The sequence below is a fragment of the Archocentrus centrarchus genome, chromosome 5 (assembly GCF_007364275.1).
Source record: "Archocentrus centrarchus isolate MPI-CPG fArcCen1 chromosome 5, fArcCen1, whole genome shotgun sequence".
NCBI lineage: Eukaryota > Metazoa > Chordata > Actinopteri > Cichliformes > Cichlidae > Archocentrus > Archocentrus centrarchus.
Window position 1 is genome coordinate 24,818,281 of NC_044350.1, and position 16,229 is coordinate 24,834,509.

The window sequence follows — 16,229 nt, forward strand, 5'->3', positions numbered from 1 at the left end:
CACATACAAACACTGTAAACAACACGCTCATCTAGTTACTACTCACACACACAGGAGCTTGATTCACTTTTATCAATCTGATCAGACAGTTGAATATAATCACGAAAAAATAACAACATTAGGTTTTCTCTTCCTCCTTTGCTCAAACAAACCCCGACCACATGCCCACTGTTACAAACCGAGTGGGAAATGAGTGAGAGAGTATCAGCGTGGGTTGTTAGTGCACACAAAAGCTATTCACAGTCTCACCTGGATCCCATTAGCACCAGTTTAATTTCTAATATCGACCGCATGAAATGATAGTTAACGGCCTGCCTTTGCTGCTTTTAAAAACACGCATGTGCACAAGCACATAAATATATGAAAGAACGCCACCCCAATTCAAAGAAAAAGAAAGGATGATGGGGAAAAGCTCAACTCCACCTTTTACTGTGAGAGGCATGCCTAATATCACACGCATGCACATATTCCCTCAGGCACAGTCTTATGTAAAAACTCTGCATTTACTGTAAAAAGGAGCCAACATCACTCTTAATGTTGCCTGCTGCGTGCCATTTAAGTAGTAATATTTCCACACCAGAGCCATTCCTGATCTTTTTTTTTTTTTTTTCTTTTTAATGAGGAAACAGCTGGACTGCACCTACAGAATTAGATTACAGCTGCCGTCAGCAGTTATTTTCATCGTGGATTAATCTGTCAACTATTTTGGTTGATTACTAGATAAATCTTTCATCTATAAAATGATGGAAATCGGTTATGGGATCACTCTTAAATCACCACTGTGGCTTCAATTTCCCATCATCTCTCCACTACAGTAATTACATCAATTCCAGCTGACCTCTGTCTCATTTTTCTACTGCTTTGAACTGATTGTCCCTGTAGATTATTATTTTTTTTAATCTCCACTACTGCAATTTGTCTAATATATCCTCTGGTGGGTGGGAAAGCTCCTAGTGACCACAAACAATGATTTTCTGAATATTTCCCATGACTGCAACATTTCCCCTTTCTATTATGGCTGTCCTTTGGCTAATGTGATTCAAGATTTCTAAGTGTCTAATGCCTTTGCCCTCTGGTGTCAACCCACTACTTAGTAACACCCCCCCGCCCCAACCCTACCCACCCGCCCTCATTCCTCTGCCTCATTTAAGCATCATTTAATGGATTCACTGCTGCATTTCTAGGAAGACAGGATCTCATGAAAGCAAATGGTGACACACACAAAGTAACTGAAGTTTTGCAGCAGTCTGAAAACAAAAAGTAACACAACCTGGAAAAAAAAAAAAAAAAAAAAATTCAACATAAGCTTCAAATACCAAGTCCCGTCATGAGAGATCTGATTAAACACACCATCTCTTCATGAGCCACAGGAGCAAAATAGAAGTTGAGAAAAGAGTAGCAGGGGATAAAGACAGAAAAGGACTATCTGTGTGTGTCTTTGCTCATGTGTCCTTTGGAGCATCCCATGCCTGTCCACTCTGTTCTCTCTGCAGCCCAAGCTGATCGGCCATGCACTGTGAGCCTACATGGTTTTAGCCGGGGCCGGCACAGACAGACAGCTGCTATTAAACCCTGATTGTTTCAGGTTCACAGGGTGTGAAAGGGTCTGATTGAGGGGCTGTGATCCCAGTGAGGGTGGTCTTTCTCCCCCCTCTTTCCCTCCACCTCACATCTCTCTCTCTGGAAGGTGGGAGGAGGGTACTGGGGAGGAGGAGTATGTGTGTGTGTGTGTGTGTGTGTGTGTGGGGGGGGGGGGGGGGGGGGGGGGGGGGGGGGTAGGCATCACGTGACACATGTTTCTTGCTGAGCAGACTAAAATGGAATCTGGACAAAAACACACCACTTGTTGCTGCCTGCTTTTGGTTACGTGTGTGTCACATGACCAGTGGCAGATAATGCAAACATTTAACGCTGTCCACACCATGAATGCCACTGACAGCTATGAGATATCTAAACATATCTAACACAGATGCAGTTTAACCACTGAATGGCTTGCTTTAAATGAAAACCATTCGGTGGTTAAACTGCATCCGTTTACATTTCAACATTAAAAACCATTTAATAAATTTCACCTCTGTTTTTACTGGGGTAGAAGCAGTCCATGCCACCAGATTCAATTGTATTCAGCTCAACAGAGACTTATCACTGCTCTGATATGGCTCTGATAATTCAGCTCAGTCCTCACCTGTAACTGGCTTTAGGAGGGCAGTTGCTTCCTGCATAGTCTATTTGTTTAAGAGCATTCCCATTAAGAAGCCTTTTGGCCTTAACACACTTGATAAAGACCACGGAGGGTGAGGAAGCTCCCCTGCAGAGCTTTTCACATGTGGCCAAAGGACAAGTGCACTTTCCTCCCTCAGTCTTTCCCTCAGCTCAGCCTTGAGTACTTCTCTGCTGCAGATTACATTCAAAAAGCTGAATCTATGCTGCACTGAAATTCACTGCAATGGAATTAAACAGAAAATATAACAGTTGCTTGAGTGTGTGTTGACACCAGAAAACTCTCTATGTGAAAACTTACAAGTGAAAAGAAAACTGACATAGATATCAGTAACACAATGCCTTCAGACTTGCCTATAATCCTTTAAATTGTCTTCCCCTCACATGTTATTGAAGTGTATACTGTGCGTGTGTGTGTGTGTGTGTGTGTGTGTGTGTGTGTGTGCTGTTAAGGGAGGTTGTGAGTTTGTGTGCCTAGCACTTCTCACTGTCACTTTGGAATAAATAAGTGTTTGGCTCTCCCATTGAGTCCAGTGTTGACGCTCTTCAGTCCAGGGTCACTACATAAAGTCCAGCAGCCTAATCTTCCCACATTAGCAGCTACAGTCAGCTCATGCAGAGATAATTAGATTAGAATCCATAATCTATCTCAGATTAACAATAATTATAGTGACTCAATTCATGCTCCCTCTTTTTTTTTCAGAAGAAAGAAAGAAAGAAGTCAGTTAATAAGACAGGAGCTTTTTTTTTTTTTTTATCCCCTAAAGCCTCACACAGTGACTGTGTTGTTTTGTGGGGGCCCTGGCAGATCCTTACATTTGGAAAAGCTACTGGCACCTCGAGCATTTCAGGTTACGAGAAACAGCTGTTCTCGGGTGGCCTTGCCGCCCTCCTCAGTGCCGGATGAGCTTATACTGAGCAGGCAGTCAGACCCCTCATGGAAAAACTTCTCCAAGAGATGAACGCATAACTTCAAACTGTGACCAATTCTATGCATCTCCACAAATGGACAGAAAAGGCAGAATAACCAACTTTGCAACTAAAGATGAACCAGTGCTGAACCCTGTGTACAGTAGCAGAGGTATTTTGGTCGGTGAACAGGAATTTACACAGCTCAATTACAGAACTTTGGAGTGAACAAACTGTAAACGTTAATGGTAAAGAAGCTTAATTAATTACGGCTTTCTCCCAGCAGGTAAAAGTCACGCAGCATCAAAACGGAGCTTGCGATACAACAATTAATGACACAACTGCAAGTTCTTCTCTCATTTTGAAAAGTATGACTATATGCTGATTAAAGTTCTAGGTAATTAAACAAAACTTTCAGAATATGAATAATTTTAGCCTAATAACATGATTTATCAGTAATCGGCTGTGATTTGAAGAGCGGGTATGAATCACCAGCACTGCTTACCTCAGGTTAATGCAGGGATATTCAGCATGAAACTTTTTGACTTGGTTCCCTGAGTCCTTGGAAGAGCGCTGAGGATCCAAGGACTGTAGCACTGTGAAAGTAAGTCTGAGTTTCCAGTAAAGCCTCGCGTCTCTGTTTTTTTTTTCTTTCTCTCTCTCTCTCTACTTTCTGGCAGGCGCGCTCGGATGGAGATAAGTGAATTCTTCACAGAAACCGGCACATTGTCCTTCTTTAGAAGCGCTTTTCCATAGTTTGGTTCTTCAGAGTCGCTTTACGCAAACGGTGACAAAATTAAACCCCATGTTCGGCTGTGGAGTCCCGCAAAGCACCCTGGAGTCGGTTGCACAGCCAATGCGGGAATGTGCACCCCCTTCCCCCCCCTCCTCCTCCCCTCCTTTCTCCACAGTCTGTGGACCACCCCGAAACAGGAAGTTCACTTTTTGTTTTTCTTGAAAAAAAAAGACCACGCTGCTTCAGCCTTCCCTTCAAAGTTAACATGCGCACCAGAATGCCCAACGAAACCGAGAGATGATCCATTTCTCGCCCGATTCCCTTTGAAAAAGACAGACACGTTTATAGCAATGAAGGTAGTTATATAAAGACATTACAGCATTCACGTGTTTATTAAATACATGTATGGACATGGTTGGGTCTATAAAAAGTGCGCTCCTATCTAATAATTGGTATAATCTTTCTATAAATGTTTGTGTTTACTTTGCTGGTGTAACTTCATAGCAGCTTCTCGGACAGCGTGTGTGGCTGGCTTCGTGTGGGGATGCTGCAGATTGCTGCGCCTTGCCAGCGAAGACCAAAACCTGAACTGGAGCCCAGTCTGCTGAGAACAGGAATAGCGTTATAGGTCCACGTCCTGTTTTCTAAGATAAACTGAAGTATATTCAAAACACAAATAAGCAAACATTATTATGTCAGAGATGCGCAAAAAGAGTCACACATGCATGAAATCCGAAGCTTTTTGCACTTTTTTTTTTTTTTCGTTTTTATGCATAGAATTTTGTGGGTAATAAACTGACAAAACTTTGACAGGTCCTGGATTTATTTAGTGTCAGATGGTTTCTGGTCAGAGGTGCGATCAACTTTTTTTTACTGTAGCAATTTTAAATGCGGTTTATACAACCAATATATGGTCAATGTAGTCATTCCCACCACAGAAAGGCACACACACACACAGTTCTGTGATCTCAGTGTACGACAGCACAGCATCTTTGGTAACGTGCACATGCAGGCAGATATTAGGATATTTTCTCTAAAAAGTTGAAGTTTCAAGTAAGTTGTGAGCCACAGCTTTTCTCGCACGTTTTGAAACATTATGTTCTCTCTGCTTTCAGTCCATCCATCCATCCATCCATTCTCTTCCGCTTATCCTGTTCAGGGTCGCGGGGGGTGGGGGTGGATGCTTTCAGTCTGTTTGGAAAAATTGATCGCCACACAATTTCTAAGTGTTTTCCCAAAATGAAGACACGCGTATGTGTAACACGTTTGAACAGTGAGAAAGTTTCCTGAAACATTTCTGAGCTATTAAAGTTGCAGGAGTTTGATCATCTAATTTATTGCCAGGACATGCACATGTATGTAGATTACTTTCACAAACAAAAGAGAGAAAAGTAAAAAAAAAAAAAAAAAAAACTGTATAAAGCAATACCCTGAAGAGCCTCACTTCTTTAGGAAATTCTTGTATATGCTGACTTGTGCATCGCTGCTTTTGTGTGTGTGTGTGTGTGTTTTCCTTTGCATAATTTAAGTAATTTCCACCATAAACCGATTCATAAAAATTAACCATAATGCACAAAAGTTATTGTGTTCACATCAATGCTCAACTGAAAGCCACTCCAGTGTTTCTAGTAATCAGATTTTTTTTTTTTTTATTTAATGTGTCCTAGCCTTTCTTAGACAGGATAGTATAAAAAGAGTAAACAGGATATCAAGGAGAGATTGGGGAAATGTTCTGTGGCACACTCAAACCTGGGCCACTGCAGTAGGCCTTGACATATGGGTCACCTTTTCAAGCAGGTGATCTATAGCAGCACAAGACAATCTGATTTTGTCACAGTACTTTCAAGTACAATTTTAACGAAACAGGTCCTTGACCCACTCTCTGTTAATGTCTTGTAGCGATAAGTCCTGTGCCAAAGTCTCAGTATGATTTTAACTTATAATGGGCCCATATGGTGGATACAAAAAGGCTTGTTTAAGGAAATTCCCCCAAAATATTTGACATACAGAAAACCTGGAACAAATTACTATTAGTTGAGCTGTGAGTATTAACTGCTTTCTCGGTTTCTGTATATACAGTGGCTTGCAAAAGTATTCATACCCCTTGAACTTTTCCATATTTTGTCACATTTACAACCACAAACAAATATATTTCACTGGAATTTAATGTGAAAGACCAACACAAAGTGGTATACAATTGTGAAGTGGAAAGAAAATTATACATGATTCAAAACATTTTTTACAAATAAACTGAAAAGTGCGGTGTGCAAAAGTATTCAGCCCCCCTGAGTCAGTACTTTGTGGAACCACCTTTTGCTGCAGTTACAGCTGCAAGTCTTTTAGGTTGTGTCTCCACCAGCTTTGCACATCTAGTGACTGACATTTTTGCCCATTCTTCTTTGCAAAACAGCTCAAGCTCAGTCAGATTAGATGGAGAGCGTTTGTGAACAGCAGTTTTCAAATCTTGCCACAAATTCTCGATTGGGTTTAGGTCTGGACTTTGACTGGGCCGTTCTAACACATGAATATGTTTGGTTTTAAACCATTCCACTGTAGCCCTGGCTTTATGTTTAGGGTCGTTGTCCTGCTGGAAGGTGAACCTCCGCCCCAGTCTCATGTCTTTTGCAGACTCCAACAGGTTTTCTTCCAAGATTGCCCTGTATTTGGCTCCATCCATCTTCCCACCAACTCTGACCAACTTCCCTGTCCCTGCTGAAGAGAAGCATCCCCAGAGCATCATGCTGCCACCACCATATCTGACAGTGGGGATGGTGTGTTCAGAGTGATGTGCAGTGTTAATTCTCCGCCACACATAGTGTTTTGTATTTTGGCCAAAAAGTTCAATTTTGGTCTCATCTGACAAAATCACCTTGTTCCACATGTTTGCTGTGTCCCCAACATGGCTTCTGGCAAACTGCAAACGGGACTTTTTATGGCTTTCTTCTTGCCACTCTTCCATAAAGACCACATTTGTGCAGTGCACAACTAATAGTTGTCCTGTGGACAGATTCCCCCACCTGAGCTGTGGATCTCTGCATTTCGTCCAGAGTCACCACGGGCCTCTTGGCTGCATCTCTGATCAGTTCTCTCCTTGTTTGGCCTGTAAGTTTAGGTGGACGGCCTTGTCTTGGTAGGTTTACAGTTGTGCCATACTCTTTCCATTTCCGGATAATGGATTGAACAGTGCTCCGTGAGATGTTCAAAGCTTGGGAAATCTTTTTATAGCCTAAGCCTGCTTTAAACTTCTCCACAACCTTATTCCTGACCTGTCTGCTGTGTTCTTTGGACTTCATGATGCTGTTTACTCCCAAAAATTCTCTTAACCAACCTCTGAGGCCGTCACAGAGCAGCTGTATTTGTACTGAGATAGATTACACACAGGTGGACTCTTTTTAGTCATTAGCAGCCACAGGCAACTTCTGAATGCAACTGGTTGCACTCAGAGAAAAGGGGGATGAATACTTTTGCACACAACACTTTTCAGTTTTTTATTTGTGAAAAATGCTTTGAATCCTGTATAATCTTCTTTCCACTTCACAATTGTATACCACTTTGTGTTGGTCTTTCACATTAAATTCCAGTGAAATATATTTATGTTTGTGGTTGTAATGTGGCAAAATATGGAAAAGTTCAAGGGGTATGAATACTTTTGCAAGCCACTGTATGCAGTGTACAACACAGTTGTTGAAAACAATCTAGAAAATTAATTATAAGAGAACAATGCAAGTTACAATGCTTATTCGCCTCAATATATAGTGCTTTTCAGGCTGGTATATTCATTGTAGTGAAAGTTATCACAAGAGAGATGAGTTTCAGATGGCATTGCTGAGCTGACTGAGCATATCACTGGTAGCGGTTCTTTCTGTGTATATCAGGAAATAACTGCATTCATGAAGCAGTTCTAGTGTGAATAAACAATGAAAGCTGAGTCAAAGTCTGAACAGTTGGTGACCCAAAGCCCATTGACAGCATACGGCCAGTGGTTAAATCAGATTTTGTCAATGAGAGTCGTGGGCTTAAGTCCTAACATATCTGCTGCTGTAGCAGCCAAGCAGGGAACTCTTGGCTGTAAATTAGCACGCAGATGCTGGAGCCATATGCTTCATCTGATTGTAGGGAGAATCCAACACTGGCTTCACTTGAGATTATCAATGGATAGGATTAAAGGTGAAGAAGCAAGTCTTATCTTACTGAATCACTCGTTGTGAATCACTGGAAAAAACACACTTCTGTAGAGTATTTTTAAGATGTCTTAATAAAGTGTTTGCTTACATGATCTTATGTTTGACAAAAAGTAGCAAGTAAGTAAGTAGTAATGCATATACAGCTCTTCTGACTGGAGTAAACACAGCTGGACAACCACTGAAAATGTACATTTGATATACAATATGACTGGGTTGTAAAGACTACATGGGTTTGAAAACCCATTTGAGAGAAGTGATTGCAAAAATATGAATTTTAAGCACATCCTCTGTTGACCTGCTGGCATTTTGCTTGTAAGTTATGGAAATGGATGTGATATAGCATGATAAAATATCTTCAGAGAGGCAATCTAGCTGAGATTTCACTGATTAGTTTTTTATTTCTTGGAACCTGACCTAAGTATGTTAAAATTTTTGCTATCCTTAAAAATGATATAAAGTTTGCAGTTTGCATGGCTGAGAGATACTTTTACTTGCTCAGCTATGACTTATGTATAACATAATTGCAAACACTGCTAAATTAAATGCAACAAGCATTTGTTATTTTCCTGTAAAAAAAAAATTATGCATTGTCTGTTGGAGGTTAAAGAAAGTGCTGCATGTGTGCAGGGTGAAGGAGCATCTTTAATTAAGAAGTTTAAGCATTTAAGGTCACTGGGTGAAACAGAGGAACATGCATGTTAGCCAAGTGAGAGGGAGAGAAAGCAATCTGTCACTAAGACTCAAGGCAGCTGGACACCATTCCCCCATGCTGCAAAATCCAGCAAATCTTTTACAGGATTTCTTTTTCCATTGCAGATGGTCCTTTGCACATGTTTTATTCTCATTGGCCCGGGGTCCCAGGCTGGCAGTGCTGCAGCTATGCAGGTAGTGCATATAAGGGTGCGCTGTGCCTGCACCAGGCCCTTGCACACTGAAGAGGGGGAAACTGGAGAAGAAAGACTGCAGGGGATAAACAATATGAGAGGAGGAGCAATATGCCTTCAGTCACTGCAGTGGAAGAGGTAAGTGCTGCACAGAGGTCTTATAATAGTTTATAAAGGGATCTAATGCTTGGTGCATTTAGAGTAGTGGTTTTTACAATGCATGCAAACATTTTAAAGGTACCAAATTTGCATGGACGTGATATCTGCAGCACTTATTTGTACTGCATATGTTGGATAGCAGAAGTAATTCCACTGGAGTGTTAGAAAATGCGATCATCCTCTCTTTCACAGCATTCATTTAATGCATCTGCTCAGCTTATTTGGCAATTCCAAAATTATATCATCAGTTTCATTAATCAGAGAGCATTTATCAACAATGCTGGTGCAAATACACGCTCACTATAACAGGTAACATTTTACTGAAATTTACAAATGTTAGACAAAGGATAAATTTTAAAACAAGTGTTTGTACATGCATAGATCTGTGGAATGTGTTGAAATATGGCAGTTGAAAGTTAATCAGTTTTTGGTTGGTATACCTGTTAAACCCCTCTGCACCTCCCTCTAGACAGTTCGTCACAAATTATCACAGAAAGGTAGGGAGTCCACATAGGACATTTACATAAATCAAATGAAATGTATTATAACTCTGTACAAAACAGTGATGTGTAGAAATCAGCATTATCAGGAATTAGTGGTGCCGAGTTGTTACAGATGCAAACACAAAAGAAGACTGATGCCAGGTGGGCAGAAGACTAAACACATGCTTGAACACATGAACACCAGCTTTTAGCCACCAAGGCTCAGGTTAGATGCATTGGGTGACAACCCTCCTATGTCAGCCAGTTACTCTCAAAGTAAGGCTAAGTTCCATTTATGTTCCAGTCCAGCTTGTGGGTTACAGTGATCTGCAAAAGGGTTTAGAATCAGGGTTTTATTTTAGCGATAAAATACCTAAAGTTAATAATCAAGAAAAGCCTGTCCAGGCACGCCTTTTACAAAGATGCCCATGCAATGATCAAAAGCGGCAACTGCAAGGGGAATGGGGGGAGCATTAAAGATGCAGTGGATTGCTTCATATATAATAGTTATTTGAGCTAAAAGCACAACTTTGTTTTCTGCAGTTTAGCCAAAAGTACCCAATTACTGCCGCTTATATTGTTCCACTTTTGTTGTTTTTGTTAGAATTGCACGCTGGGATTCATTTCACAGCTATATGATACACTGCAGATTTCTTTTTTAATTTCGAAAATAATCTCCACTGTAAGAAAATGCTCTCATAATAATGCCAGTCGACAGTGTTTTGCTGATATCTTTCCTATAGTTCTTTTTTCTTGTGTAACTGTAGATTTTAATATACTACAAATGGAGCTCTGCTTACAGAGTAATGAATACGTAATAAATATTACATAATAAATATATATATACTAATCAAATGAGAACATGAAGTCACGGGGGAGAGGATGGTAAACATTTTACAGCATTGGCTGATAGTGATTCTACTTGCTGACTAGTTATCAGCCACTAATCCAAAGTACCTTCTTGAATACATGTACGTTAGGCTGAAAATCAATTTGAACAAGAGATTCAGTGTGGACATTTTAGCATTTGTATATTTTGTCATTTTTTTTGTATTTAATTAAAATTCATATATTGAAAAATTCTGGTTTAATAACTTTATTTTTTTATATTCTAATTTTGGTAAGGGTTGCAAATAAGGAAACAGTGATATGTAAATAAATGAGACAGTTAAGTGCATGTAAACTAAAGACAGCACATCATTATATGAATATGTACCATATATAATAGTTTTTTATTTCTTGTTACATGTGGTATATTTTCCCATGTGGAATTGTGCAAACAGTGTGTCAAATTCAAATCCATTTGTTAAATTGATCAGACTAAAAATATAATAAAGTCCAGCATGTTTAAATGACAAACTATGATACGCTTCCTTGTGATATGCTGCAGACGACTAAATATTCTAAATAATCATTCAGGTTCATAAATGCAACAAAAACCTTTATCATGCCATATTCTGACTGTCAGTGCAAATGTTGAAGTGAAGTGTTTATTTTTTCCTTTTATTAGACATACATTTTGAAAAGGGGGACCTTTTCTCTGATTTGGGTCACTGTCACCAGAGGGCAGCATAATAAAAGATGAAAACAGTGCAAACCAAAACACTGTGAAAGTAATACTATCCTACACACAGCATTTGATGTTATAAATCTAAAAATGTGAAGGATGATAGAATTTAATTAGGATAATGTATAACTTGTCTATATTCTCGTCATATTTATAATATTTTTGTGTGTGGAAACATACTTTATACCTTCTTGGTTTATCTTATGTGGCATAATGTGAATTACGTCTCCCCCCCCCATACCTTAATGATGACAAAGAGGGCCTCAGATATGCTGCTAAACCCACAATTTTGTGGAACAACATAAAATAAAATATGCAAACATGTCACACCTTCAGTCAAATGTTCAAATGTTTGCCTGTTCATTTGCACATGTATTTATGTCAGTTTCATGCTTGTCCTGTGTCTGACTGTTGCAGATCTTTAGGTTCCACCAGTTATGAATCAGGAGAGGAAATCTGATGACACTTTATGTTGTGGATTAGGTATGTATGCATTCAAATGTCAAAAACTTGCAATACATTTTTTATTTTTCTGAAGTGTACCAACTACATAGCCGTGTGATAGACTTGTGTATCCCACGTCTCACCCTATCGGTATTTAACCATAATATTATAGATGAATAGAGAAATAGATGGATGGATGGATGGGTGTACCAACTAAGTCAAAAGAGTATATCCACAGTCAGAATGCCAAATATGAGTAGTGGCAGTTCAATCAATTAAAGAAAATGAGAGAAAGCAGCCTGCTTTCCTCCTATATTACATTTTGTGTCTACATTTCGGTTTCAGTTCCTTTCACTGAAAAGATTTGACCTAATTAACGGGTGCTAATATTTGTAATTGCTTATGTTTTGTTTTGTTGTTTTTATAGTTAATAAACTGAGCCACTTACGTATTTAATCATCTCTAAGCTGTGACAGTACACACATCAGAAGCTGTCAAACAAGAACCTGATTGGATGGATCCTGTTTAGTTGTGTTTGACAGAATTAGGTCTCCACAGGAAACTGAGTGTGGTAAGACCTGAGTTAAGGTGGAACAGTGAGGACTGTGACATTAATTCCCTGAGCTTTGCTGATGCAAGCTCCTGCTGGATCACAGACTATTTAAATACAGCAGCCCCTGTCCTCATTTAAATACTTTCTTACAACCCACCTGCTTTCCAGGACCATACAGGGTCCACTGCAGTGATTCTTAAACCTGACCAGAGATCTGTTTAAATGGTTTCATTTGAATTTGAATGTTTTTTCTTGATATAACATTTTCCACATATTTTTAATGCACTGTGTAGAATAAAACAGTGATCTGAGTTTGGCTCCCTCCAATGGCTGTACCAAAAATAATTGTGGAAGACCTCTACCACACACGGATCATGACCAGAGAGGCTGTAAACAACACAACATTACTCATTTCTCTGATTATCCTGACAGTTGTCTCTGCCCATGAAAAAATGTTCTTACTGAAGTCAAAAGCATTTACATATTTTCCAGCAGGTTCACTCTTTGCATGATCCCATGGTTACAGTTTGTTCTTTTCTTGTTATTATAAATTGAAAAGTAATGGTTGTGTATGGAATAAGCACTAGGATACTTAAAACATGATCAATCAATATGTTTACACTAACAATGGATCACGAGCACTTGTAGTGTTGTGGGAGTTGTGTCTAAAAACACAGAGACAAAGACAGAGTTCAAAGGTTGAAGCTAGGTTGGAGGACCTGGAGCCTGGAAGCCTCACTGCTATGAAAGTTTATTACATTATCTGACCTAATAGATGACCAACCATCTAAACCAGACAGAAGTGGGCAAGGCAAAGAGATATAAAAATATAGTCTGTGTTCAAAAAAAATATGTTATATTTAAGCTATGATAAGCTAGAGGCCATGGCTGTGTTTCTCTGCTTTTTTATTTTTTTGCACTCATTTTACACTCAGTCCATCAGATTTTAGTATTTTGTATTTACAGCAATAAACTAGAATTTAAGTTTTATCTTTAAAATAAGCATGACATATTTGTGAAATTATGTTACACTTGTGACTGTATTGTTACAGTCCTTTTGTGTGGAAAAAAATTCTGTAAGAAAATTTTAAATTACTTTTAATCACATGTCATTTTTTTTCATATTATTTTATGGTAATTCACAGTGCTGAGTGACATCCTATTCATAATCTGTAAGGGTTTAATGTGATGTTGGCCCACCCTTTGGGGCTACAACAGCTTCAGCCCTTCTGGGAAGGCTTTCCAAAAGGTTTAGGAGTGTGTTTATGTGAAGTTTTGACCATTCTTTAGAAAATTTGTGAGGTCAGAGAAGACCTGGCTAATCCCAATGGTGCTCTTTTTTCTTTGGCCGCAGTGACTTTATTGACAATGTAGATATGACAGACATGCAGGGGGGAGACATGCAGGAATGAGCAACAGGCTGGGACTCGAACCTGTGCTGCCTGCTTTCAGCCCTGCAGCAAGCATGGTCACCTGCTCCACCACTGAGCCACCCCGGCACCCCCAAAGGTGTCCTATTGGTCAGGACTCTGTGCAGGACAGTCGAGTTCTTCCACACCAAACTCGCTCATCCATGTCTTTATGGTCCTTGTTTTGTGTGCTGGTGTGCAGTCATGTTGTCAGGTGTGCACTCAAGCATTAAGAGTTCTTTTCACTGGAACTAAGGGGCCGAGCCCAACTCCTGAAAAACAACCCCGCATCATAATTAACCACCCCCCCCCCAAAAAAAACAAAAAACTTTACACTTGGCACAATGCAGTCAGAGAAGTACAACTCTCCTGGCAATCACCAAACTCAGACTTGTCCATTGGACTGCAAGACAGAGAAGTGATTTGTCACTCCAGAGAATACGTCTCCACTGTTCTAGAGTTCAGTGGCGGCATGCTTTACACCCCTGCATCCAAAACTTTGCATTGTGCTTGATGATGTAAGGCTTGGATGCAGCTGCTCAGCCATGGAAAGCCATTCCATGAAGCTCTCAATGCACCGTTCTTAACCTAATCTGAATGTCACAGATTAGACACGATTGGAGGTCTGTAGCGATCTGAAGAAAGATGGCGACTTCTGCGCACTCAGATCTGCTGACTCCACCAAAGATGGCCTACCACTTCGTGGCTGAGCTGCTGTCATTCCCAATCACTTCCACTTTGTTATAATACCACTAACAGTTGACTGTGGAATTTATTAGCAAGGAAACTTCATGACTGCATTTGTTGCACAGGTGGTATCCTGGTGGAATTCATTGAGCTCCCGAGAGTGACCCATTGACCACCAAGTGAATTAAATTAGTTGGATGGGTGAGTGAATACGTTTGGTAATATAGTGTAACGTCAATGCTGTTTTAATTGCTTTTTTCTGTTCCCCCTGGAGGCCAAACCAGAAGTTGCAGGTTAAAGCACCGCATGTACAGTGGCATCAACCATTCAGAAAATGAACCAAAAATGAACCAACAATTTGAATAGAGGTTTCAGAGCACCACAGTACCATATCCAAGAACTGGACAGCCTAGTAAGACATCACAAAGGGCTTCTTAGACTCCAGTACCTTTTAGCCCATTTGGTAAATGGATCTGTAAGTTTGGTAGAGGTTTACAATCTGAGGTTTTGGATTCTGTTCTTTCATCACCTTTTGATGAAAAATTTTAGCAGAAACAATGTGTATTTTTATGCAAATTAACTGTGGGTAACTGGACATACCTGCTGAGAAAGAAATGTTCCCTTTGCAAGTGAGGAGCCAAAATAAATGTTTGCCCATTGATCCAATGTAAGCCAGAGGGCCACATCAGTTTCACTTTGTGGAAGGTACAAAATATTGCTGACCTAACTTATTCTTTGAGAAGAATGCACTTTCCCATCATATCCGTTTTCAAGATACATTTATGTGGTGTTCTAAACCAAAGTCTTGGAGTCCCAGTGTTGAATGCCCAAAGGTAAACTGGTAACACTTACATAACACATCAGGAAAAGATGACAAATCTCATATTCTGGCCATGTCAGTAAACATGCTATCATTTCAGACTTGTGGTCTAGTTAGTTACTCCCAAAAGAGTTGCTAAGTGTTACTAACTGGCTTGTTCACTAGGGCTTATTCCAGGTATACTTACCTGAGGTCTGCTGTGCCCAATTTCAAACCACTCAGACATGCAATAGAAAAAATATTGGCAGGAGATGGGAAAAAACTGGGGGAAGCAGGCTTGGAAAAATTTGTGATGTAGAAAAATTCGCCTTGCATGCCAAGTTTGTGTCAGTCCAGGCCAGAATCTCAGGTATGCATCAGTGATGAGATTGTATCCCAAACCATTCTTGCTGTCTGTGTTGTGGGGCAAGCCTGTAACATATGTTTGTGAATTTCTCATTTTGGCTGTTGCAATGTCTCAAACTAATCCAGGAAACTGTTGATGGATGTCTCTGGATCCATTGTCCTAGGTTCTGCCTGTACCCCCAATCCAGTGTACATGTTGACAAGAAAAGTTGGTGCTTCCAAGAGTCTTGGAGAAATGCTCAAAAAAGGTATGTGAAATGACGTATTTATGTTGGCGGTAGTATGTCAATCAAATAATTTGGTGTTAGTTACTATCTCACAAAATGTCTGCAGATACCACAAAATGCTAAGTGGCCAAAATGGCTACATTTCATAGCTTTTTCAGCTGAAGAAACACTAGACATGAACAAGGGGAATGTCCAGGACCTTTTTCCTTGTCAAAGCCTGCATTCTTGCTTATTGTAAATAGCTCGTATGCCTGGACCACTTTCAGCGTGTGGTATGCTCTCACAGTAGTATATGAGGTAGTATTTGATCCTATTTTTGACATATTTTTACACAGCATCATAAAATTGTCTCCAAGTGGCTTCCATGTGTTGCTTAGGAAACAGATCTGTATATCTATTACTTTTTATTTGCATACCTGTTTGGTTTTTCTTTTTAAGAATTCATCTCACATTATTTCAAATTTAGACAATGCCAAAGATGGTCTATAATGTCATAGTGTAAATGAAACTGGGCGGACGCTGTGGTCAAAAACCTAAGCTGTCTGGTAAGTGTTGCTATTAAGCATACACACGTTCCAGGATGGTAGGTATAAAATATTGCAC

At 39.8% G+C, this 16,229-nt stretch overlaps 1 protein-coding gene and 1 long non-coding RNA gene across 2 annotated transcripts in view; one reads left to right on the forward strand and one right to left on the reverse strand.

The window, feature by feature from the left end:
* The window catches only part of gli1 (GLI family zinc finger 1), a 54,258-nt gene extending 50,299 nt beyond the window's left edge, over nt 1–3,959 (reverse strand). Inside the window, exon 1 of the mRNA XM_030730411.1 lies at nt 3,635–3,959. The gene's annotated coding sequence lies outside the window, so the exon portion shown is untranslated. The remainder of the gene's footprint in view (nt 1–3,634) is intronic.
* A 4,944-nt stretch (nt 3,960–8,903) lies between these two features.
* On the forward strand, nt 8,904–15,577 carry LOC115779815 (uncharacterized). Its single transcript, XR_004019946.1, has 3 exons — nt 8,904–9,071; nt 11,559–11,624; nt 15,564–15,577. It is a non-coding gene; the product is annotated as an uncharacterized LOC115779815 (long non-coding RNA).
* Nucleotides 15,578–16,229: the final 652 nt, after the last annotated feature.